Source organism: Papio anubis, chromosome 9, assembly GCF_008728515.1.
Source record: "Papio anubis isolate 15944 chromosome 9, Panubis1.0, whole genome shotgun sequence".
In the NCBI taxonomy this organism is placed as follows: Eukaryota; Metazoa; Chordata; class Mammalia; order Primates; family Cercopithecidae; genus Papio; species Papio anubis.
The window spans coordinates 62,088,422-62,113,828 of NC_044984.1; the positions used below are offsets into that span (position 1 = coordinate 62,088,422).

At 41.1% G+C, this 25,407-nt stretch overlaps 1 long non-coding RNA gene across 1 annotated transcript; it reads left to right on the plus strand.

Annotated features, from left to right (window-relative positions):
• The first annotated feature begins 1,505 nt into the window (after positions 1-1,505).
• Positions 1,506-23,524, plus strand: LOC110740707. The gene is made up of 3 exons (XR_002515691.2): positions 1,506-4,024; positions 11,379-12,091; positions 20,064-23,524. It is a non-coding gene; the product is annotated as an uncharacterized LOC110740707 (long non-coding RNA).
• Positions 23,525-25,407: the final 1,883 nt, after the last annotated feature.

Consider the following 25,407-nt stretch of genomic DNA (forward strand, 5'->3'; position numbering starts at 1 on the left):
AGATGCTGAAAAATCTATAGTTTGAGTGGATAGGCACAATGGTGATTCCTATTATTAAAATAGAGAAAGTGCCGAAAACATCTTTTTGCAATTGGAGAGGTCTTGTTTCCTTTACTGTATTCAGCTTCCATAATGAAATTTGTATTTCTGCTTTAGTTTTTGTATCTTGTCCAGATTTTTACTCAAAATATTAGCCAAGTCATGTATTTTCACTGCTTCTTACTATTTAATTAGGTCCAAAATCTAACCATTTGATTAAGTACAGATGAATTACCAATATGTCTTCATGAACAACTCTTGGGAGATAATGAGCAAGGGGAGATTTCTATTAGGAAGAAGAAATAATTGAACTAGGGAGCTGGATCTATATGTCTATTGCTAAGTTTAAAGGCTGCCTGGTTCTTTTTGCTTGTTAAAAGTCAATTCAGTAACAGGTTTTTATTGAGCATAAAATATTCTGGGCAAGGTAATGTGCTAGATATATTGCAACATAGTGGGAAGGGTAACACTCTAATTTTAAGGATTTAAGTCACGAGATGAGAAATGTGTACATGAAAGTATTATTAAGAATGTAAGGTAATTCAAAGCAGATGGAGAACAAGAAAAAAAGAATATAAGGTAAATGAGAAATATTAGTATGAGCAGTAAGTGCTGAAAAAGTTCAGAGACTAAGAGTTTGCTTCTGGCCAATCTGGAGAGACTTCATGGAGGAGGCAGGATCCAATATGTACTCAGAACGACGGTGTGGTGGCCAAATTAGTTGCCTAACCAGCATCTATTAACTCTTCTTTTCGTATTTTAGAAACTGTCCCACATACAGCACACTCGTTTCAGGGAAAGCAAACTCCCTCTTAAGCCCCAAGGGAGAATCCTAATTAGTCTAATGCCAAGCCAGTGGTTGCAATCATCTCTTCCCTCCCCTCCCTCATGATGCATTCAGGGAACTAGGCTTACGCCAATCAGTAAACGGTAGTTCCTTAGCAATTGGCATTGATCTAGGAATGGGCACAGGAGTGCAGCACACTTGTCTCAGGAAAAGCAAACTCCGTCCAAGTTTGGGTCCAAGCAGTCTAAGAGGAAAGACATTTATTTCATAGTTGGGCATCAGGTTGCTACTCTCTCCCACTGGACACGAAAAATACATCATCAGTTGCCCCACTTGCTTCTGGTGACCCTATTAAGAGCTGGCATGAAGACAAAGCTGACACCTGCAGGAAGGCTGAGGCTGGAGGAGCAAGGGGGTAAGATGTGGAGCCCGTTCCTGCTTGATTATGGGTTTGATCTCGTCGGATGCGCCTATTGTGTGAAACAATACCTCCTCCATGAAGTCTCTCCAGGTTAGCCAGAAGCAAACTCTTAGTCTCTGAATTTTTTCAGCACTTACTGCTCATACTAATATTTCTCATTTACCTTATATTCTTTTCTTGTTGCCATCTCTTCGAATACTATATTCTTAATAACATATGTACTATTTCATCTAGGTGACCATCTAAACAAGATGTTACCCTTCCCCACCCATGTTTCTAATATATCTAGTACATTCTCTCAATGCTCAAGCCAGTGAGAGAGAGGCTTTCTGTAACTTTCAACCCAAATCATTCTGTCTTCAATAGTAGAGTGGACATAAGCCGGTTGCCCTCTTGGCATTTCTTTCCCTTTTTTCTTGGCAACAGAACCCTGGTTTTATTTTGGAGATCCCTCCTCCACCATTTTGCCGCGTGATTTGAACAGGAGAGATGTTCTTTCAGCTCCAGGTGGCAGTTCTCTGGATGCAGTGATTGATTCAGACATGGACACAGGAGAAATAAGGAAAATTTGCTGAGTCTTCTGAAAAGAAGTTTTTGCTCTTTCGCATGGGAGCTGCCAGATACATGGTTCTCTGTTCTCCTGGATGGCCCGTGAGCAACGTGAACCTGTGTTAGTTTCCTAGGGCTTCTGTAAGAAATCACCACAAACTGGCTGTCTGCAAACAACAGACGTTTATTCTCTCATAGTTCTCGGCGCTGGAAGTCCAAAATCAAGGAGCTGACAGCTGATGCACCTTCTGAGGTGCCTCTGAGGCTTTAGGGAAGAACTCTTCCTTCCATCTTCCTAGCTTCCGGAAGGAAGCTAGAGGTTGATGGCAATCCTTGGTGTTCCCTGGCTTGTGGCTGCCTCAGTCAAATATCTGCCACCATCCTCACCTGGCCTTCTCCCTCTGTGTCTCTATATCCTCTCTTATTATTATTATTATTCCTCTCTTCCTATAAGAACACCAGTCACTGGACTAGGACCCATCCTGATCCAATATGACCTCATCTTAATGCAATTACACTGCCAAGACCCTATTTCCAAATAAGGTCACATACTCAGGTCCCAGGTGGACAGGAATCTGGGGGGAAACACAATTCAACTGAGTGCAGGGTCTAGAACTCTTGCAGCCATTTCTGCTATTCTGAAGGAAGCCAACCTGAGAACGAAATCAACACACAGAGCCAAGATCATCTCAAAGTAAACGACATCATGAACCTCTGAATCAAACTGTGCCTGAGTGTGTTTTACTTTGGACTTTTAGTTTACTTGAGCCAATAAATTTCTTTTTGTTTAACCCACTTTGTGTTGGGTTTTCTTTTGCTAGTTACAAAAATATTTTAATGAATAAAAGTGGATATAAATTCGGTGAGAGGAGGAAAAGCTCTTTCTGAATAATAGAAAATGGCATGAGAAAAAAATCAAGAGGATAAAATAAAAGGAGTGTTGAAGAAAAGGTTTGGCTAGAGGAGAGTATTCATTAGTGGAGCAGGGGACATAAAGGTGGATAGGTTAGCTAGTGTAAGTTTTTGGAGGTCTGTAAATGTCAAGTTAAATAATTTGAACATTTTCTATAAAGCAGATGGTGTCTATAAGACAATTTTTGAACAAGGAAGTTGAATCAATTCACGTGCCACTGAAGTGCAGGCTATTTTGGAAGGGGACGGATTAGAAGTATTAATTTCAAGAGGCTAGAATCAGATGAAAATGTGTTGCTCTGATGTTTCTCAATTCAATCAAGCATCCAGCCATAGCTTGTAATGTCCGGACTGGGATTTAGTCTATGCCTATTCCTCTGAACTCATTCCATCCCACTTTCCCACCCTGATCTTCTTCCTGTCCCCAGAAGAGACCACAATCATTCTGCATTTGGGCCTTTGCATTGGCTGTTCCCCCTGCCTGAAATGCTTTTTCTTCTTGATCTTTGTATGTCTGGCTCCTTCTTGTCATTCAATTCTCAGGTCAGCTGTTCACCTCATCAGAGAGGACTTTCCTGACCGGTCAGTCCCGTCCTCTATGATAGAGAGGGACAGTAGCCACCTGTCCCTCTCTATCATACTGCCCTACTTTGATTCTTTGCAGCATTAGCCCCACCTGCTATTTTATTGTTTGTTTGTTTATTTATTTATTTATTTTTAGTTCTTCCTCTCCCCTAACTACAGAGTAACCTTCAGAAGAGTAAGGGACTTGGCAGTCTTTTCATTGCTGTATCCTCAGAACGTAGTAGGACCTCAGTAAGTACATCTGTGTAAATGATTAAGAAATACATTTAGCTATGAAGATTTAAAATTGCTGAAATATTGAATAAATACATAAATTTTAGAAGAGTAGCAAAATTAAATGATTTTGCCAACTGAGAGATAAATAAAATATTTTAAAAATAAATTTTACTCAAAAAGCAGGCAGGTGTGGAAGAACCAAAGTATGTAAGCATTTTTCTCAATGTTCCAAAGAAACAAGGGGAATTTTTAAAACAACACTCTTGTCTCTTAAGGCTGTTTCCACCAGAAATGCCTTGGGCATAAAGAAAAGCCCTGAGGAGCTTTGAGGGAATGTATTTAAGCCTTTCTGTTTCCATTTCTCCCCAGTGGCAGTTTCATTTCAAGACCAGTGTTCTATAACTAGCTCCAGGTTTCTAGAGCAGTCTACGTCTCTGAAACGATTTGGAGTAAGACACATTCTCTGTATTATTGTATCTACAATGGAACCCCTCCTCCCTCTCATTCCTTCTCCAGTAAGTAGAAACTTGTGTGTTATTTGTTTCCACAAAAGGGGTTTTGACCTTAGCATAAAGCTATCCTACCATTAATCATTATCTTCTTTTCCTTGAAATACGCCATGGGGCATTTACCAGCCCATTATGAAAAATCTTTGTCACATAGAATGAAGCCCAAACAAGCCTTAGCAAAGTAATAAAGGGGAGCATTCTATGATGCAGAGAACTTTCTAAGGCTGCCTTTCTTTATTAGTCTCCCAGGCTGCAATTACTTATAATATACCAGTGTGACTTTTTCTGAGATTATAATGAATGAGCTTGTGTATATTACTGATTTGCCTCTTTGGACTGAATTGTCTGGTAAATTACTTGAAGTTGCTTATCCAAGCCATACAAAAAAATATCAGACTGTTGACTTGAAGGAATGGGCCAGCCTAGGTGAACTGGCTACTAAATTCAAATGATAAATATAATAACAGCTCAAAAGAGATACGCATGATAAGCATCTGAATTCACTGCCAATCAAGTTTGGGAATGAAACTCTAAAGGCTTCGTGATTTGGTTTGCTAAAATGTTTGTAGTGAATACTATTTGAAATTACTGGTATGTTGGCTGAGATTTAGAAATCTTTAAGTCACGCAGAAGTTTTTGTTTTCCTTCCTCCCTCCCTCCCTCCCTCCCATCCTTCTTCCTCTTAATAGTTTCATTACTTATAATGGCATTTAATCAGGGATGTCTTTTGAATAAATACCCTTAAGGAAGGCCTCTTTTTAAAAGTAAGAACTTTAAGGCAATTAATGGAGTTATATAATAATGAAATACATTTTATAACCATTTGCATAGTTTAAAATGCTTGACCAGTACCATGCATTATCAGATTAAATAATCTTTCCTTTTTCTTTTTCCTGGAGAATATATAGTTCTGTCATAACTACTGTAATTTGTAAAAGTTGTAATGAACCATTTTAAATTGGCTAAGATGTATATTGGAAAAGTTAATGTACTACAAACTAAGTATGTGTAAGTTTATCATGAGATGTATGTGTATTTTAGAAATCTTAGCAAAATTTTTGCATTTAATTGAGCAGTCACATTGGAAAGCTATTAATTTATCTCAGCAATGTTGCCTTTTCCAAAATATTTTTGGGCTGTGTCTTTGTAATTAAGAACTTATAGCATGTTCTTTTGAATATTGTTAATGGCAGTTTTTCTTCCATCAAAGACTGATTTGAATGTTGGAAATAGTCAAAATTTATTTGTTCTTAAATCAGTTTTATAAAATAAATGATCAACTTGTGTTATAATCTTTGGAACTATAGACAAAGCAATACAAGAACATGGGATTCTAAAGCTATTTCATTAATTTTCTTGAGTGGTTCAGAGTGCATCTGAAGTCACTTTTCGAATTGCAATAAATATTTCTGCTTCATATTTGATTGCTGTTTAATTTACTTCTACGCTATAGAGGGAAATGTTTTAGATTCCCAGTAATCGTCTGACTTAATTACTCTTTTGGAGCTCAGGAATCCCTTTACCACTGCAGTACAGAAAAGAGCATCTGTAGGTATTCAGGTGTATTTTAAAAGCATCTCATTCCCCATCCCTGCATAACTCAGATTTATGCAACAGTGAGATGAAAAATACAAAATAAAATAGAAACACACTGTTGAACTCCATGTTCCTGAGATAAAAATATGCCTTTTAAATAAACATCTCTGAGTGCTCTACAATGAATAAAGACAAGTTTATAGGGGACCAAGACTCATCATTGGTGAAACAAAAATATAGTGGGAAATGTATGGGCTGCAGGTACAGACACAGGGAAGACTGCACTTGAATGATAATAGGTTCACCAACCACCTCATTACTCCTGACTGTATCAGCACTCTTGATTCATTTATTCAACAAACATACACTGAGCATCTCCTAGGTGCCAGGCGCTGTTCTTAAGGGCTGAGGTTCTGCTGTCGAGCCTACCTTTCCCTGTCCTCACGGAGCTGACATTATGGTGGCAAGGACAGACACGATTAATTAATTATATATTTTTAGATATAGTGTAGTTGTATGTGTGTGTGTGTGTGTGTGTGTGTATAGAGAGAGAGAGAGAGAATAATTTTAAGTAGTTGTAAAAGTTATGAGGAAAAGTTCAGTAGAGAAGGAGATGGAAAGTGATGTGGGCATTATTTTAAAGAGGGTTCTTAGAGACAGCCTCTCTGGGTGAGGTTGGGAGGTATTGGAGGTGAAGGCTGTACGACATTACAGAGCCAGCCTTGCCAATACTGGGAGATAAGCATTCCAGGCAGAAGCAACAAACAGGAAGAGGTTCTGAGGTGGGAGGGGCAACTTGGGGTGATTGAGGACAAGCAAGGAGACCAGGGTGAATGGAGTGGACGGAGCAGGTGGGGGTTGGTGGGAGACAAGGTCTGAGATCACCAAGAGCTCAGACCCTAGGGGGTTTGAAGGCCCTATGAGGACTTCGAATTTTTTTGGAGTACAAAAGGAGGCCATTGGAGAGATTTTAGCCAGAGCAGTGACAATCCAATTTTGTGTTTTTAATGACTCTCCTGTTAAATTTTGCATTTTTAAATAAATTCTCTGCATAATAATGATGCTAAAATTCATTGTTTTCCACGTGCCAGGCACTGTGCCAGGCATTTCACATGGGTGCTTAGAATAAAATCCAACTCCTCTCCATATCCTCTGTTAGGAGTTGAATTGGGTCTCTCCAAAAAGATCTGTTGAAGTCCGAATCTCCTCTACCTCTGAATGTTGATCTTATTTGGAAATAGGGTCTTTAAAGAGATAATTAATTCAGACGAGGTTAAAATTAGGGTAGATCCAATCCCATATGACTGGTGTCCTTATAACAAAGGGAAATGTGAACATTTGCAGACATGCTCAGAGGGAAGGCTATGTGAAAAGACACAGGGAGAAGGCCACGTGAGGGTAGAGGATTGGAGTGATCAATCTACAATCTGAGGAACACCAAAGATGACAGGGAAGCCAGCAGAATCTAGGAGAGAGGCTGGGAACACGTTCTCCCTCACTGCCCTTAGAAGGAACCACCTTGGTTCTGACACCTTGGTTTCAGACTTCTAGCCTCCGGCACTGTGAGAATAAATTTCTATTATTTTAAGCCACCCAGTTGGTGGTATTTTCTTATGGCAAAACCCTAAGGCACTACTACAGCCTCTTTCTCCCTAGCCCATTAGGGTCAGTCGCGCTGTTCTCTTCTATACATGCCTTCAAGCCCTCTGCTTGAAGCAAAAGCCCCAGCGTCCACCCATGGCCAGCTCCTTCCTGTCCTTCAGGTCCCAGGTCAAACAGCACCTGGTCTCCTGATCTAAATAAGCACCCCATGCCTACTCCTGGGCACGCTACCCCTCTACTGAAGGACTCCCAACACAGTCCCCATTTTAGTTATTTTTTTCATAATACTCCCACTACCTGAAACAATCCGGTTAGTTTGTTTTTTTATTTGTTTACTGTCTGTCCCTCATCTGCTCCTGTTCTGTTCCCCACCCAGACAGTCAGGTAAAAGAGCAGGAAGTTTACCTTCTTCCACACAGAAATCCCAGCGCCTGTAAAATATCGTGGTACATAGTAGGCATTTAATAAATATTGATTGAACGAATGTGTAATCCAGATTCTAGTTACTCTGAGGTTTAATAGAAATTGGTGGGAGCCCCCCTCTCACATCTTGAGGAAATACCCAGGATCCTCCTTAGATTTCTATGATTTTCTAGGGATTCACATTCCATGGGACCCTTCGACTGAATCTCTGTCTCACCCACACCTTGTTTCCGTGGCTGGTGCCTTCTGTGTACTCTGCACCCACCCAGATGGGGCCATGTGGCCCCTTTCCTTGAGTTCCCTCTCAAGCCACTCTGCATGAATGTGTGTGTGTGTGCACCAGACTTTTCTGAAGCTTTGGAGTAACAGAGGGAGTTTACATCACAGAGAAACAGAACACCTAACATCAGACAGTAGACATTGATATTCTTTGTGAAATTATTTGGCCTCCTCACCCTTCAGAAAGTCTTCTCTGGATGTTTTTCTCCTGAGGCTCCCAAGCCACGCAGCTTTCTTCCCTACTCCCTTTACCCTCTCTCCTCTCCTCCCTTCACTGTTTTCCTCCAAGTCCTGCTTATGTGTGGTGCAGAGAAGTTGATCATTTTTGTTATTTTTCTTACATTATTCCAGCCCTTGACCCCAAGCCCCTTGATGTATATCATTTTCCTACACCAGATAGTTCTGTCTGGTAGTATGACTCTGGTGCCAGCTGGAAAAATTATTTTTAATTTTACTACATTTCAAACAATTATCTCCTTTTATTGCCACAATAACAACCTAATGGAATATATCCTACTAATATCTCCATTACTTATGAAGAGAACGAGAATGGTTAGAAATTTTAACTAATTTGATAAACATCAAACGACAGTGTTAAGACTTGAACCAAAATCCTGGGCTTGTAACATGAATAATGAATATTATATATGTATATAAAAATATAAACTTTATGCAATTATAATTACATACACACACATATGAATATATATATTTTAATAAACTCAAAATATGTATACAATTCATCCAAAATATAATTCAGTTTATCTCAATTGTTACTTCTTTTGTCTTTATAGAGTTATGTTAAAACAACCTCTTCAGGTTTTTTTGTTTGTTTGTTTGTTTTTGAGATGGAGTCTCACTCCGTTGCCCAGGCTGGAGTGCAGTGGTGTGATCTTGGCTCACTGCAACCTCTCCCAGTTCAAGTGTTTAGCCTCTGAGTAGCTGTAATCACAGACATGCACCAATATGCCTGGCTAATTTTTGTCTTTTTAGTAGAGATGAGATTTCACCATATTGTCCAGGCTGGTCTCAAACTGCTGACATCAAGTGATCTGCCCACCTCGGCCTCCCAATGTGCTGGGATTACAGGCATGAACCACCGCACCTGGCTGTCTTCACATATTTTTAAGGGACCTCGGAGACTCTAATTACATTATCCTGGTACCAAGATTGATGGGACCAGAAAGGCCTGAAGAATATAGGCTCTGGAATTAGACATACCTGGCTTGAATACATGTCTGGCCCTGGCACTGCATAGCTATATAAACTTGGGCAAGCCTCTTATCCCTGAGCCTCAGTTTCTGCATCTATAAAATGGGAATAATAGTAGTATCTGTATCATAGTGTTGTTTAGAGGATTAAATAATACTGCATGTAAGGTGCTGGAAGGTGTGTGGTAATATTTGTGAAATGGCACCCTATGCATATAACATACACAACCTTAGCTAGCAACTCTGAAATAAAAAGTGAAAAACCAGGCTGAGCGCGGCGGCTCACACCTGTAATCCCAGCACTTTGGGAGGCCGAGGTGGGGGGATTACGAGATCAGGAGTTCAAGACCAGCCTGACCAATATGGTGAAACCCTGTCTCTCCTAAAACAAATACAAAAATTAGCCAGGTATAGTGGCACACGCCTGTAGTCCCAGTTACTTGGAAGGCTGAGGCGCGAGAATCGCTTGAACACGGGAGGCGGTGAGCCAAGATTGAGCCTGGGTGACAGAGCAAGACTCCATCTCAAAAAAAAAAAAAAAAAAAAAAAAAAAAAAGTGAAAACCCTCCTTTAGTTTTGGCAAGAAAATACCCTTTTTTTTTTTTTTTTTGGAGACGGAGTCTCGCTCTGTGGCCCAGGCTGGCGTGCAGTGGCCGGATCTCAGCTCACTGCAAGCTCCGCCTCCCGGGTTTACGCCATTCTCCTGCCTCAGCCTCCCGAAGAATACATTTTTAAGAGAAGCAAATCAAGATCAAATTCAGAAAAGTTTGCTTTGCAGACTTGTATATAAAAAAAACACCTAGCCTCTCCCAAGTTATCAGTTTCTCTTATGAGCTACAGCTTCACAATGTTACTTAGCAAAAGCCTCAAATTTACTGGCCCTCAGTCACAGGCAGAGCCATCACAAGTGACACTTTGGGAATAGAAATTTCATTTAAAAGGGAGTAGGCTTTCATATTTTGGAATCGAGGTCACCAAGATACTGAAAATTATTTTTAATTTATATGAAATTTACTTATATTTTCATAGGAAAACTGCAATAATGGTATACACAATTCATAGTTTTATGAAGACGTGGGTTAGAAATTCTTATAGAGACTTAATCCTTCTTGCATTAAAAACTTTTTAAATATGTGAATCATGGAATTATTTATATTTTACTTTTTTTTGAGATGGAACCTCACACTGTTGCCTGGGCTGGAATGCAATGGTGCGATCTCAGCTCACTGCAACCTCGGCCTCCCAGGTTTAAGCAAATCTCTTGCCTCAGCCTCCCGAGTAGCTGGGATTACAGGCGCCCACCACCACGCCCGGCTAATTTTTTGTATTTTTAGTAGAGACTGGGTTTCACTATGTTGGCCAGGCTGGTCTCGAACTCCTGACCTTGTGATCCACACGCCTCGGCCTCCCAGAGTGCTGGGATTATAGGCATAAGCCACCACGCCCAGTCTATATTTTACTTTTTAATATCATATCCTGTACTAGAAATACCAATGTAAACATGTTACTTCCTGTGAAATGTAAAAAATACTTGGGAAATGATTTGATAGGAAATAAATGAGATCTGGGAGCTGAAAAATGTTTTAACAAATTCAGATTTTTTCAAGATATAATTGTGTTGAAGTCTGATTACCAACAACTTGTGGTGTTTAAAGTTAGTGGGTGAGAAGTTAAGCAGTCCCTAGGTTATCGACACATCTGAAATTAACCTTTCCTTAAAACCAGGATTTAGCAAAAATGACTGGTAAAGATCTCCTCCTAGTTTTCTGGTTCCCACTGTGGAGAACATGCCAAGAAACAACAGAGGGCAGGAAAATGGATGAGTCTGGGGCAGCCCTGGCACCGCGGGGGCGATGCATTGTTCATTCAGTACATGGGAAAGCAAGCATATGGTAGAAGGTACTTTATAAATCCGAAAGAAGTTTTTGTTATTTGTTACTATTATTTGTATTATAGTACCATGAATGAGTCTCTATTTCTCAGAGCAGATTTTTAAAAAGCAGGCTTAAACTCCAGTGAGTGTAAGTTAGGAGAAAACCAAGCATGGATTTTTTTTTTCTTTAAACATAAATGGTTGTTTAAACAATATGCAAGTTGACGGTAACCTCAGAAATATAATCTTTGAAAGTCTTCAAAAGGTGAGTCAGGGATGTCTGAACTGCATGCCTTGCTGAAGGACAGAGGCCAACTTTGCATGGTGTCAGGATCTTGTTTTGCTTAAAATCATGCAACTCTCTCAGAATCGAGCTATTTGCCTAGAATGCTAAAACGCTAGAAGAAAATGAAGCATCATTTTACATGTTTTATAGAAGAATCGTCATTTTGAAAGACGTGTTCAAAACCTGAATCATCCACTAACAGTGCTCAGGAGACCTTCTGTGGCAGTCAGCTGTACTTTCTGCACCAAGAGATGAAAATGTGCAGATATTGGAAAGCCCTGGCTCCTCATCTGCAATGAAGAAGATATACTGTACACAGACACCCATATACCACTGGAAATGGAGAGGATGTGTCATCCCTCAGCTCTGTATGTTTTCTTTAAAAATTCTTATTGTTTCATTAATTCAACAAGTATGTATTCATCAATGATCATATATAAGACTGAGTTAGGAACTGTAGGAAACACAAGGGAATTGGTTATGGACCCCTTTCTTCAACAGCTTAGAGCAGGGGTCCCCAATCCCTCGGCTGTGGATGGGTGCAGGTCTGTGGCCTGTTAGGAACTGGGGCTCACAGCAGGAGGTGAGCGGTGGGCAAGCGAGCAAAGCTTCATCTGTATTTACAGCTGCTCCCTATGGCTCGCATTACCGCCTGGGCTCTGCCTCCTGTCACATCAGCGGCGGCACCAGATTCTCATAGAAGCACGAACCCTATTGTAAAGTGTGCATACAGGGGTTCTAGATTGCACGCTCCTTACGATAATCGAGCACCCGATGATCTGCCACCGTCTCCCATTACCCCCAGATGGGACCGTCTAGTTGCAGAAAAACAAGCTCAGGAGTCTCACTGAGTCTACATTGTGGTGAGTTGTATAATTATTTCATTACATATTACAATGTAATAATGGAAATAAAATGCACAATAAATGTGATGCACTTGAATCATCCCCAAACCATCTCCCACTTCCTCATCTGTGGAAAGATTGTCTTGATGGAACTGGTCCCTGGGGCCAAAACGTTGGGGACTGCTGACCTAGAGTCTGGTCCAGGGTTTCTCAACCTCATACTGTTGTCATTTCTTTGTTGTGGGGGGTTCTGTGCATTGTAGGATCTTTAGCAGCAACCCTCGCCTCTACCTACCAGATGCCAGTAGTACCCCCGTCTTGAGTTGTAGCAACCAAAACCATCTTCAGACCTTACTAAATATTCCCTGGAGGACAAAAGTGTCTCTCTTTGACAACCACTGGTCTTTTACAAATGATAAAACATATGCACACTTAACACAAAGATAGCAAATGATGACTGACAAGAAAGAAATACAGATAAACAAACGCTATAGACATTCACAGGAGGCAATAATCACTTTCAGCTGAAGGCTTCCTGGACAAGGAAGTATTTACATTAGGGCTTGAGGAATTCCCAGGATTTAGAAATGCAATGAAGAGAAGGGCGTTCCAGGTGGAGGAAACAGCAGATACCAAGGAATTGAGGTACACATGGAGTAGTTAGAAGTTTTGTTGGAAATCGCATCAGATGGGCTCTTGGGGCAGATCCTGGAGGATCAGATCCTCTGATTAAGGAGGGTATATTCTGCAGTGATGGGGACACAGCACAGTGCCTTAGTTCTGACTGGGACAATCCCCTATGGGTAAACTGTGGGTAAGATGTATTGGAGGTGAGCGTAGATACTGAGAGCTTGATGACAGAGTTGTCATGGACAGTGGATTACAGAGAGAGTCTAAGGAGACGCTGTGAGTGTCAAGGCTGGGAGAATATGGACCTTAGAAACATTTCAAAGTAAACTCAAAAAGACTAGGAGTAAAAATGAAAGAGGAATCAAAAACGACCTATCTGTTTGAAGCTTGGAGGTATTATTAATAGAAATGGAAACTGTTGGAGAAAAGCAAAGTTAAGATTAGAGGGAGATAAATTCACCTGGGTCATGCTCAATTTGAGATGCCAGCAGGATATAATGGTGAATATATCCAGGTCATTGGAAAACCCATTTCTGAGGTTTGGGAGGGAGATCAGAGCAAGGGGAGGATTTTGGAACAATAGGCTGTCATGGCTGTTTCCTCCTCTCTCTGTCACTATTTCTTACTTTATTTTTCTAGCTCCTCTTTCTTTTCCTTCCTCTGAATCTGTTGTTGTTAATTGTTACTTCTCTTTCTCTATTATTCTTTGAATAATAGTAATAACAATAATAGCTGTCATTAGGTAAGCAACCATTACATTTCAGGCAAGGAATGGTTGTTTCCTGATGTCTTTTTCCTTCCTCCCACCAATGTGTTCCTTCAGCTCACCTCCAGCCAGCCCATCAGCCTCTTTTATTCCTAGAAAATACCTCACTTGTATTGCTAGTCTCATTTAACCTTTATGTAACTATCAGGTAAGGTCAAACTTATTATTTCCATTTTCAGATAAGAAAATAAAGGCCCAAATATATTAGACTGGTTCCCATGGACCTGACTGGTAGGTGACACAGACAATATTCACACACCGATCACACACAGATTATTCTCTTTTCCCTAGAACAGCTGTGGATAAATTACTGCCTGTGGGTCAAATCAGCCCCCCTCACCTGCTATTCTATAATAAGGGTTTTTACAGAAAAGAATCAAATAATAAATAATAATGTTTTGTGACATGGGAAAATTACATGAAATTCAAATTTGTGTCCATTAAAGAAGTTTTACTGGGATACAGTCACACTCATTTGTTTGCGTATTGGCTGTGGCTGCTCTTGCCCTACAATGGCAGGACTGACTAGATGTGACAGAAATTCTTTCTCACAAAACCAAAAATATGACCGGGTGCGGTGGCTCACGCCTGTAATTCCAGCACTTTGGGAGCCCGAGGCGGGCGGATCACGAGATCAGGAGATCGAGACCATCCTGGCTAACACGGTGAAACCCTGTCTCTACTAAAAATACAAAAAAATTAGCCGGGTGTGGTGGCGGGCGCCTGCAGACCCAGCTACTTGTGAGGCTGAGGCAGGAGAATGGTGTGAACCCGGGAGGCGGAGCTTGCAGTGAGCCGAGATCACGCCACTGCACTCCAACCTGGGTGACACAGCGAGACTCTGTCTCAAAAAAAAAACAAAAAACAAAAACAAACAAACAAAAAAACACCCAAAAATATTTACTCTCTGGTCCTCTGCAGAAAAAGTTCGCCATTCCCTGCTGTGTGCTCCTTCTGGGCACATCATTGAATCTACGGATTCATCTATCGCTTCTGTGCACAAACTCATGCTGGAATAAAACAGAAGAAAGAGGGGAAATGGCACCCTCCCCCACACCAAGTTATTATAGTCCCACCAACAAAATCCCAACAACTCAGACAGGGAACACATTACACCTGTCAAAAAAAGTGGCAGAATCTGAAGCATGGTAGTCAATGGAACCGGCCACAATCATTGTGACACACAATTTATCAGTGTGTCTTTTTCTTTTCCTGAGGTAGTGAAAACACCATAGATATTTTTCAAGATGCAAAATAAAAACCGATAAAATCTATGATGACTGAGAAGAGAAAATAAATCTTATTTCAATAAAGCTGGAGGGATTCGCAGATGCCTTGAGTGCCCCCATACTCAAAGCACAGTGTGCGGTATGAACTCAATAAATATTTGCTGAAAAATGAATGTATGAAAGCAGAAAGGAGGGGATAACCCAATACAAAAATCAGCATAAGGGAAAAGAATATTTAGGGGGTAAAACCCTGTATCAAACCATTCTTGCATTGCTATAAAGATTGAGATTGAGTAACTTATAAAGAAAAGAGGCTTAATTGGCTCACAGTTCTGCAGGCTGCATAGAAAGCATGGTGCCAACATCTGCTTGGCTTCTAGGGGAGCCTCAGGAAGCCTACAGTCATGGGGAAGGTGAAGCAGGAGCAGGCACTTCATATGGCAAAAGCAGGAGAGAGGGGGAGAGAGAGAGAGAGGAGTGTAGGGAGGTAAGTGCCACACCCTTTAAATGACCAGATCTCATGAGAACTCACTATCATAAGACAACACCACACTGTGAGGGATCCACCCCAGTAATCCAAACACCTTCTACAAGGCTCCAACTCCAACACTGAGAATTACATTTTTTTTCTTTTTTTTTTGAGACAGAGTCTCGCCCTGTCGCCCAGGCTGGAGTGCAGTGGCTCAATGTCGGCTCACTGCAAGCTCCGCCTCCCAGGTTCAAGAGGGAATGACATTTTAACATGAGATTTGGGGGTGGTGACAAATACCCAAACTGCATCAAACCCTATACCTGAGACCTTCCTTTTCTAAGAATAAAGAAGGTCAGTGAGCTGGAGATAAACCAAAGGTACATGTTGGTGGAGAGGAGGGAGAAGGACAGGCAGGCAGGGGGCAATGACAAGCTCCAATATTCCAAGAAGAACACTCATGTTTCAGAGTTTTTTAAAGCTTGCCTCCCAGGTGCTGAGCTTGCCTCTGAGTGCAGCTTCTAATTTTCCATTTATTTTTCCTTCTTTCATCTTCCTTCACAGAAGAGAATTTGTTCACATTTTTTTTGCAAATGAGATGACAGAATGCAATGCATATTCCAATGGCATACTTGAAGAGTTTTAGATCCTCTCTAGTTTTAGAATCATGTGTAAGCTGTTTTAGGGCCTATACATATTTGCTTCAGAAATGTATCATAAACATTAATTGATAGTTTTCTACTTCATTATTGCTTTTGGAGAATTTGCTGCCCAGTTTAATAACCGAAATTTTCTAATATAATTACTTAGTTATGGTTAATTTTCTTAAACAAAATTTTAATCTTTTGGCAGGATTCACTTTTAAAAAAAGAGATAATCAATTCATTGCCATGTTCTTAAAGATTGGGTGCCCAGCCAGCCTTTGTGAGGCAGAACAGACTGGAATCTTTTCCACCTGTACATCTTGACAAAGTTTTCCTCAAGTATATCTTCTTTCCTTCTTCTAAATCTATTATCTTTCTTTTCCTATGGCCCTTCTCTGTCTGTTTCTCTTTACAGTGTTTTCTTTATGTCCTTAATGCAGGGACAATGCTACTCATCTCTACATCCTTCACATAGTAGTTGCTCAATAAATGCTTGATATAGTGATGCATGCTTTTGTTCTCCCTTTTTGTCCTCTTTCATCCATCTCCTTCCTCACACTCCTCCTGTTTTGCTCAGAGGGAATAATATACACTTACTAAGTCATAACCTTAGTCCCTTATATGATTCTGCTTTGCAGAAGAACTTTGTGCCCATCTGGTACCCATCTGGTTAGTGTCATCTTTTGGTCACACCAATCTTTACCCTGAGGATATTCAACTTCCCTAGTTTCTAGCCCTAACCCAACACTTCCCAAAGTATGTTCTGTGGAACACATTAATGAATATTAATTTGTCTAATGTAAAAATTAATTCATGATCAAATTAGAGAAATATGTTGTAAAACATTCACATTGTTTGAAGTGAGATTTTTCAAGGCTTTCAATAGGCGAATGAGCAATGAGAATCTTTAAGAGCAGGGATAGAATGCAGTACTTTTTAAATGTCTGACCAAAGAATGTCTCTCCCTCTTCCCCCAACCCAGAACTTCTCAACGGATACAATTTGCAAAATGCAAAATGTTTATCCTCCTCACTTAGGATACAGACATCTGCTGGACTAAGTTTATCCCCTGCCAGGAAAAGGGACTGAAATTGACATTGAAATTCAATAAGGGAATTAATATTTACCGAGAATCTCTTCCATTGCAGACACTATGCTAGGGACTTTGATAATATTAATAAGAATAATTGTAACAACAAAAATATACATTGACATATTTTTCTCATTTAGTATATATCCTTCTATTAATACTATGAGGCTGATATTATTGTCATTTTATAGATAGTGAAACAGTAGCTCAGTTGGTTAACCTAGCCATGGTCAACTAGCAAGTAGGTGGCAGACCCAGCATTCCAGCCTACATTTGTTTGAATCTAAAGTCAGAACACTTTTCTTTCCACTTAGCTGCTTGAACAACTGTGGCAACCATCAGCGAACCTAAAATAGGCACAAACACACTTTTTTTTAAATTAAAATTTATTTATTTTAGAGATAGAGTTTCACTTTGTTGCCCGGGCTAGAGTGCAGTGGCTCGATTATAGTTCACTCTAACCTTGAACTCCTGTGCGCAACTGATCTTCTCACCTCAGCCTTCTGAATAACTGGGACTACAGGTATGTCCCACCATGCCCAGCTAATTTTTAAAAGTTTTTGTAGAGACGGGGGGCATGGGAAGGCAGAGGGTGGAGCTGGCTATGTTACCCAGGCTGGTCTTGAACTCTGGCCTCAAGTGATCCTCCCATCTCCATCTCCCAAAGCACTGAGATTACAGGCATGAGCCACCACATCTGGCAAAAAACATGATATTTAAAAAGTTTTAGATGAATTTTACATAAGGAATTAAGAGAACCAGGCAAGACTACTGGGTATCATTGTGCAGACTGTACACTGCACCATTCAAGGGGAAGCCATGTGACTGGCACCCCCTAAAATAAAGTGCTGTCTTCAACGTCAGCAGCCATATGTGCAGCTCTGGATCAGGAACAGATTGGGAAAGGTAGTCAGGTGCCACAGTACTTTGAGTTTTCAGATGCAAATATAAATTTTGAGCAAGAAATTAGGACAGAATGGTAACCAGTTTTAGGAAAATAATATATGTAAAAACTTACCTCGAAACAGGTAATCAAAACTTGCACATAGTACAGTAATGGCAAGAGAGGACTGATACATCCTGATAAACCAACAGTTTGGAGTAACTTTTTATTACGTTCATAATGATTATGTTCCTAATATCTTTGGGTTCACTCTCTTCCTTTTTTTTCTTTTTCCTTTTTCCTTTTTACCATCTTCTGTCTTTTCTAGATGTTTCATTTGAGCTGCTATGCTCCCCATTGGTGGCTGAGCCAGTCCTGACCAGGGCAGGAAGGGTGATCAGTAGCCTCACACATAGCAGCTGGTAGAGTCTGAAGGTCACATTTTGGCCTTCCACCCAGTGTCCAATGTGCCGGGGATTAGCCTCTGAATCACAGCCTTTCCCTTCTCCTGCCATGTTGGCCCAGCCATACAAGAGGCTTTCTCTGCCCAGCACACAAGTTCCTTGCTGTGACTGGTATTCTGCTGTGAAAACCAGATTACTTATTAGATTTTATCTTCAGTGAACCTTTGCCTAACTTCTGCATAGGACTGGAATATGATCTGCATATCTTTCATTACTGGCCAAGGTTTTCATTGTGCATATTGGAAATCATACAGACTTTGGTGTCAGATACTCAGAGGAACTCAGTCCAGCCTTATCAATTACTATCTATGTCACCTAAGACAAATTGCTCAACTTTGCTGGACTTTACCCTTCTCGTCTATGAAAGGGCATATTAAGGAATGGCTCACGTGAAGGATATCATCTATATAGGTTTTGATTACTCCTTCCTTGTTTTTCTGAGGAAGTCCCATGAAGTAGATATTGGTTAGAATGTTTTCAGTTGCAGGGAAATGATGATTCAATTCAAAGTAATTTAAACAGAGAGGATATTTCTTGGCTCACACAAAACAAAATCCAGAGGTAGGACAGCCACAAATCTTGTTGATCCTCCTGTTTAATTATGTCATCAATAAACAAGGGTCCTTCTGTCTCTCCACACAATAATCCACAAGGAAGACTTTATCCTAAGGTAAATGCTCTACTTAGTAGTATGGTGGCTTTGAGTAACAATCAGTATCATGTGCTTCTCTGTTCACTTCTGGAGGGAAAAATCAATATTTCTCACTGATCTTTGGAGCCCAAGTTGTTCCTGTTCATTTCCTTGGACCAATTTAAGTCATATGTTCTTCTTGAGTCAATAATTTTAGTAGGGAAAGGCTAGATGCTGACTGGTCTAAGTTCCCGAACCACCACTGGTTAATGAATCACCATGATTGACTAAGACCAGTAAAAACCAGTCCTAACTTTATTGCAGGTATCTAATGTGGAAGGGGTGGGGCGAATGTTGAAGAATCAGACTGTACAGGGTGAAATGCTCGAGCTTTGGTTTATATCCCTACTTGGCAAGTACCAATGGGGTTACAATTTCTGAACTGCAATTTATCCATCTAGAAATGGGGGATAAAAATAGTACCTCTCTCACTGGGTAGCTTCACAAGATTTGTGACACCCTTAGCCCAGAGCCTGGCAAATTGTTTACACATTCTAGGTGTTAGTCTTTCTTGATATGCCTAGAAATGTGGTGCCACTTGCTATATTTGGTTGTTACTCGATTCCTGATTTCTACCATGGACTCCTCTGTATCAGGGTTTCTGAATTCTGTCTGAACATTTCATGCCCTCTCTACATTGTACCTCTGACAGTTCGGCTGCTCAGGAAGGATTGACTGGATTAGTCCCTTCTCTCTTTCAGTACTGCCCCATCAAATCTAGACTTAAAACTCTTAAGTCCTCCCCAGTGACACAGGGTATTGAGGTCCCAGCTTGCTTTGTGCCAGAGTGTGATCATTGGTTTTGAGTATCAACTTGGCCAGATTAAGAGGCACCCAGATAGCTGGCAAAACATTATTTATTCTCACTACTTCAGTAGGCACTAAACTTGTTCCTCTTATGGAACAAAGCTTCTTTGCTTTGATAGCAAAGCCAGTTGACTTGGAGTTTGATTAGAATGATTGGGCTACCTCAGGTGTGAGGATGCTTGCAGAGGTTGGCATGTAAGTCAGTGGACTGAGTGGAGAATATCCACCTTCAATGTGTGTAGGCACTCTCCAATTTGCTGAGGGCCTAGATGGAACAAAATAGGAGAGGAAGGATGACTTCTTGCTCTCTCTTCTAGAGCCAGGATGCCCATCTTCTCCTGCCCATGGAGGTTAGACCCCAGATTCTCCCATCTTTGGACCCCAGCACTCACACCAGTGGACCCTTGGGCTCTTGGACCTTTGGCCTTGAACTGAGATTTACACCATTGTCTTCCTTGCTTCTAAAGCCTTCAGACTTGGACTGAGCATGCTGCCGGCTTCCCTCGTTCTTCAGCTCACCGACAGTCTATCGTGGGACTTCTCAGCCTCCATAATCAAGTGAACTAATTCCCCTAATAAATTCATTTTCCTCTCTGTCTCTGTCTCTGTCTCCACACACACACACAGACACACACACACACATATATATATGTATGAATATATATATATATCCTATTGGTTCTGTGTCTGTGGCAAACCCTGACTAAATCACAGAGCAAACTCATATTTTGATAATTTTCTTGGTAAGCAAGAAATGATAAGTAATGATCACGAACAACTAACCTGGCTACCAGGGACCTCTATCTATGCCAGCACTAAATGTCTCCTATTGTTCTCATTGCTAAGATGCCTACTACCCACAAGTGCATATTTGCCTGTGACACCTGCTTTTAGGCTAGACCTACTGTATTCATATCCGAAACAGTATCATTATTGCATTGCTTAGAGTCTTGTTTCTTCTTGGAGATAGTGTTGTCAAATATTACACATCCTCACCTGTTTTTAAATTCCCATGGGTTGTACCACTTCTTAAATAGGGTCTTCCTCTTTTGCTGTGTCACTGTTATATTGAAATATCAAACATATTTGATATTATTTTTTCCATTTACTTTCTTTGATAGCATGCACATTTTTTTAGTCTAGCCAGTTATGTTCTGAAAGATGTAGTGAATTCCACAGGTTTGTTATGTTCTCGTATTTTACTTTCTAATCCTTTGTTTCTCTTTCTTGGTCCTCCCCATGGTCGCTTGGAAGTGACATACAATTGCAGCCCTTTAAAAAAGTAGGCTATGCTTGTGGTGGTGAATAGCTCATGACAATAGCTGTTGGCTGTCCAAACCAATCTAAAAGGATATGGTGTCTAGTCTGTTGTGAAAGTCCAGGGAGACCCAAAGGCTACAGTGGCAGTTTCAAGCTGGCATGTGGATAGGAGTAAAGGTTACTAACAGTTGGTAGCTGGAGTTAGAAGCAAATATTTTCATTTTCAAAACAGCAGACACAGCACCAGGCACCTAACGGCAGTGTATCACATTGCAGTGAGGGAAACCTGAGCTCAGTGCTAGGCTTTGGCATCACACAAGAGGAGTGGCAAGCTGTCCACAAAGGCAGCATTTGGGAGGGCAACCCTCTCCTCGCTGGGCCACGATCACAGATGTGCACTGCTGGTGGAGATCCTGCTGGCTAGGATATAGGTCCGGGCGGGAAGTGGTGTCCTGAGGGCCCAGCCTTAGGACACTTACCCAGCCATAGGGCTGGGCTTTAGCCACAGATTATATACAGAAATGGCACCAGACAAATCTTGAAAAGAGAATGTCCCTCCCCTCGTTCCCAGAATTTTGTCTTAAAGAGTAACACATCCTACTTGTACATATGAAGGAGAGATACCAAAATCTAGGCAACAGTTACTGCTGAATTATCAGAAGACCAAAGAGAGGGGGGGTTTTACTCACCTTAATCTATTGGCGTTACTTTTCCCACTTTATACTGACTTGCGTGCAGCTGCCCCCAGGAAGCATGATGGCCACCTAGAGTCCAGTGTTGTTGAAAAGAATCACAGCTGCGTACTTTGATATAGACAAGAGAGAGTTGAGTACAGTTAGGGCAGCCGTGTGCATGCAGTGCATCTGCACACATGGGAGACACACTTCTCAAAAGGAGACAGTGTAGACAACACAGCCCTCTTGTGATGAGAGCAGCATGGCCTTTTTGCTTGACTTTGAGGCTGTGCCGTAAGGGTGCTTCTCTTTCCAAGCCTATTGGAATCTATAAACTTTCTGGGACCTTGGTCCTTGGCATTTCTGCCTGGGGGTTTTGCTTAGAGGATTCTGCTGCTTATCTTGCTCACTCCTGATGGCTCACAGTCTTTCTTCCGCTTACTTTTGCATCAGGGCTCAGCTTCTGAGACTCCTTCTCCCCTCCAGCCACTGCAGAAGTTATAAGCCCTCAGGAGAGAGCAGAAAGATTAAAGGGATGAGCCTCTGAAATTGTACGAATCTGGGGCTTTGGGGAGCCAAGCTTGATTTACATGGGAGCTTTGCTGGAATCATTTCCCACTGACATTCAGGAGGCTGTGGGAGGCTTCCACTGCCCTCTTCCTTTTCAAGGTAGCTATTTCAGAAAGTTAATGAACCTAGGATAGTTCCCTCCTTTGGAGCTTGAGAGAGGCCCCGAATTTGTCTTTTTAGAATGACCCATATCCTGGAAAATGGGGAAGACACATCCTCATCTTCATTCTCTTTTATCTTAGTAGGCTCATTTTTTTCTTCAACTCACTTGATAATAATTTAACTCCCCTCTTTTAGATTTATTAATGCACATATTAATTGCTTGTTTTGTACAAATTGCTATGTTAGGGACTCTGAAGAATATAAAGAAGTAGAAAACTCAGTCTTTGACCTCAAGGAATTTGCAATCTTAATGTGATTATAAAACTTGAAATGATAACGGACACATGCGAGACTATGCTAAGTCTCAGATGACTGGAATAGGTGGTAAATGCCGTGAGAATTTCGGCACATATTTCCTTTTCTCTCATCTCTGTCTTTAGAGTTAAGTAGCGTGAATCTGAATCTTGAGTTCACCAACACTCCTGTGTGGCCTTGGACAAGTCACTTGTCCTTTCTAAGCCTCAGTTTTTCATCTGCAAAAGGGGAAGAGATAATACAAGCTTCTCAGGAGTTGACTGAGTTAAATAAATTAATGTATAAAAAGCATTTAACACCTTGCCTTGCACATACGAGTGCTCAATAAAAACTGTTGTTATTGTTAGATACCTAGCAGTTTTATTGACTCCTCAATGCTATGAGTAGGCATATGAGAGAAAGGTCACAAACACAGACTGCATGGCTAATATAACATTTTCAGACTTTTCAATCATGTCTGCCTCTATGGAGCTGCGACAATATTTAAACTCTCAGTATCCCTTACTTTTCACTCTCTCCATGGTTTAATCACTAAAATGAATATGCAGTGATTAAATAAGTTGACCCAAGGCTTTACCAAATGAAGTGGCCCAGACCCTGGACAGCTGTCGACAAGGATAGAGTCAGAGGGGAGGGGCAGCATTCCTAATACAGGAAAGATATTTCATGAAGCCAGCACCAATCCCTGCATTCGTGGAGGATGCTGGGAGAGAAGGAACATACAGGAGTTCCTAAGTCTTATTTTAACCTGTCGCCATGTTACATTTCTGTCCCTTAATTTAGTAGAAAATCCTTTTTTTTTTCTTTTTGTGACAGAGTCTTGCTCTGTTGCCCAGGCTGGAGTGCAGTGGCACGATCTTGGCTCACTGCAACCTCTACCTCCCAGGTTCAAGCGATTTTTCTGCCTCAGCCTCCTTAGTAGCTGGGATTACAGGTGTGCACCACCACACTTGGCTAATTTTTGTATTTTTAGTAGAGATGTTGGCCAGGCTGGTCTTGAACTCCTGACCTCAGGTGATCCACCTGTCTCAGCCTCCCAAAGTGCTGGGATTACAGGCATGAGCCACCACGCCTTACTAAAAATCTTTTTATCATAATACTTGTAAGTACTGGTGCCCCAGGAATAGGGCCTGTGAGGACACACATTATGAATGCTAACAGACATAGAAGTAAAACTCTCCCTTCCTAGGCTTTAAAACATCCCTAAAACTCACCACTACTGTCTTGCTCAGTGCGGGCTTGGTAACTAACAGCTTCATGGGAAGATTTCCTTTTGCCTTTGAAAAGTGCTCTCCCAGTGGCTTTGGGAAATAGTCGATTCCTCTCCCACAGGCCAGCGGTTCCCTTTTCCCACAGGAAGCCCGCAGAAGCAGTAGATGGGAAGCCAGGGAGGTTTTGAAAGCTGATTCTGTTTGCGCTTTACCCATCACTCCCTTTGAAGGTACTGTGGAACAGAGAGCCCATAGCAGAGGTTCTAACAACTCTCCAGTTAGTTTTAAAAATGATTCAGCCTGTGAAATTGTTTCCAGGCCACAGGGCTTTTCCGAGCTCTTCCCAAACTGTGAGCTCAAAGCAAGGACAGCAAAGGACAGAGCTCAGATAACGCTCCCAGTCCATTTCTGGGAATGTGCTGTCTCCCCTTAGGCAGAACAGTTTACTCGGAACCTGTACTGCTCTTCAGGGCTGGTTTATTAGCATGTACCCTAAGGCCTTTCATCTGGCAGCCAGAAGGGCATTTAGTATCAATCCAGGATCTCCCAGTTAGTTGTTTAGTTTGATATCCAAATGAACTTCTAGCCAGCCAGAAATATGGGGATCCAAGGATACAACCAAAAGATGTTTCTGTATCATTAAACTGGTGACCCAGTAACAAACCACACCATCCAAAGAAGGTGAGTGTGTGTGTGTGTGTGTGCATACACAGAATTATATAAATTTCACATGAATAGCACAATGACACTGTATTTTGGGGGGCTTCAAGGTATTCAATTATTTAATGCTGATGTATAAATCATCTCACAACTTTTGTAACCTTGATTTGGCATTCTTCATACACACACAACACACACACACACACACACACACACACATATATATGTATAGTATACTTGCAGCCTAGAAACTGAGAGTGACCTAGGACTGCTTTTTATGTTTAAGAGGCCTGGTTATGCAGCAAAAATTGCAGCAAGTCTTAGTTATGCTGACAATAAACTAAGAATACAGGGTACCCGATATGGCAAGTACAAGGGTATTTATGGCAACACGAAGCCAAATTAATCAAAATGGGAACTGTTTTGGAAATCTAGATGGAACATTGTCATAAATATAGATGTTTGGAACTTTCTTCTGGAAAGTGAAGCTCACTCTAACACCAGGGAGAGTTCTCATCATCCCCCTTTCCCTCAGCATTGGCAGGTCATTTTAATCTCTTAAAAATCATGTCATTTTGCATTCATCCATTTCTCATTTCACAGCTCCTACTATGCACCAGATACAGTGGATGTAAAAGCTACTTGTACGTTGTTTGGCTCTATTAAACATTAATGATTATGATTAAGAGTTTAGTACAGACTGCATTCAATGACAGCTACAGTATGGAGTTCTGCAAATCTCAGAGACTAGACCTACTAGTAACTTGAAATCGGGAGTGTCAATATTCTTATGTGAACCTAATCAAACATGGACAGGGAGGACTGCATCCCTGAGTTGAGGACTGCAGTGTTTGCTACTTAAGTGCACG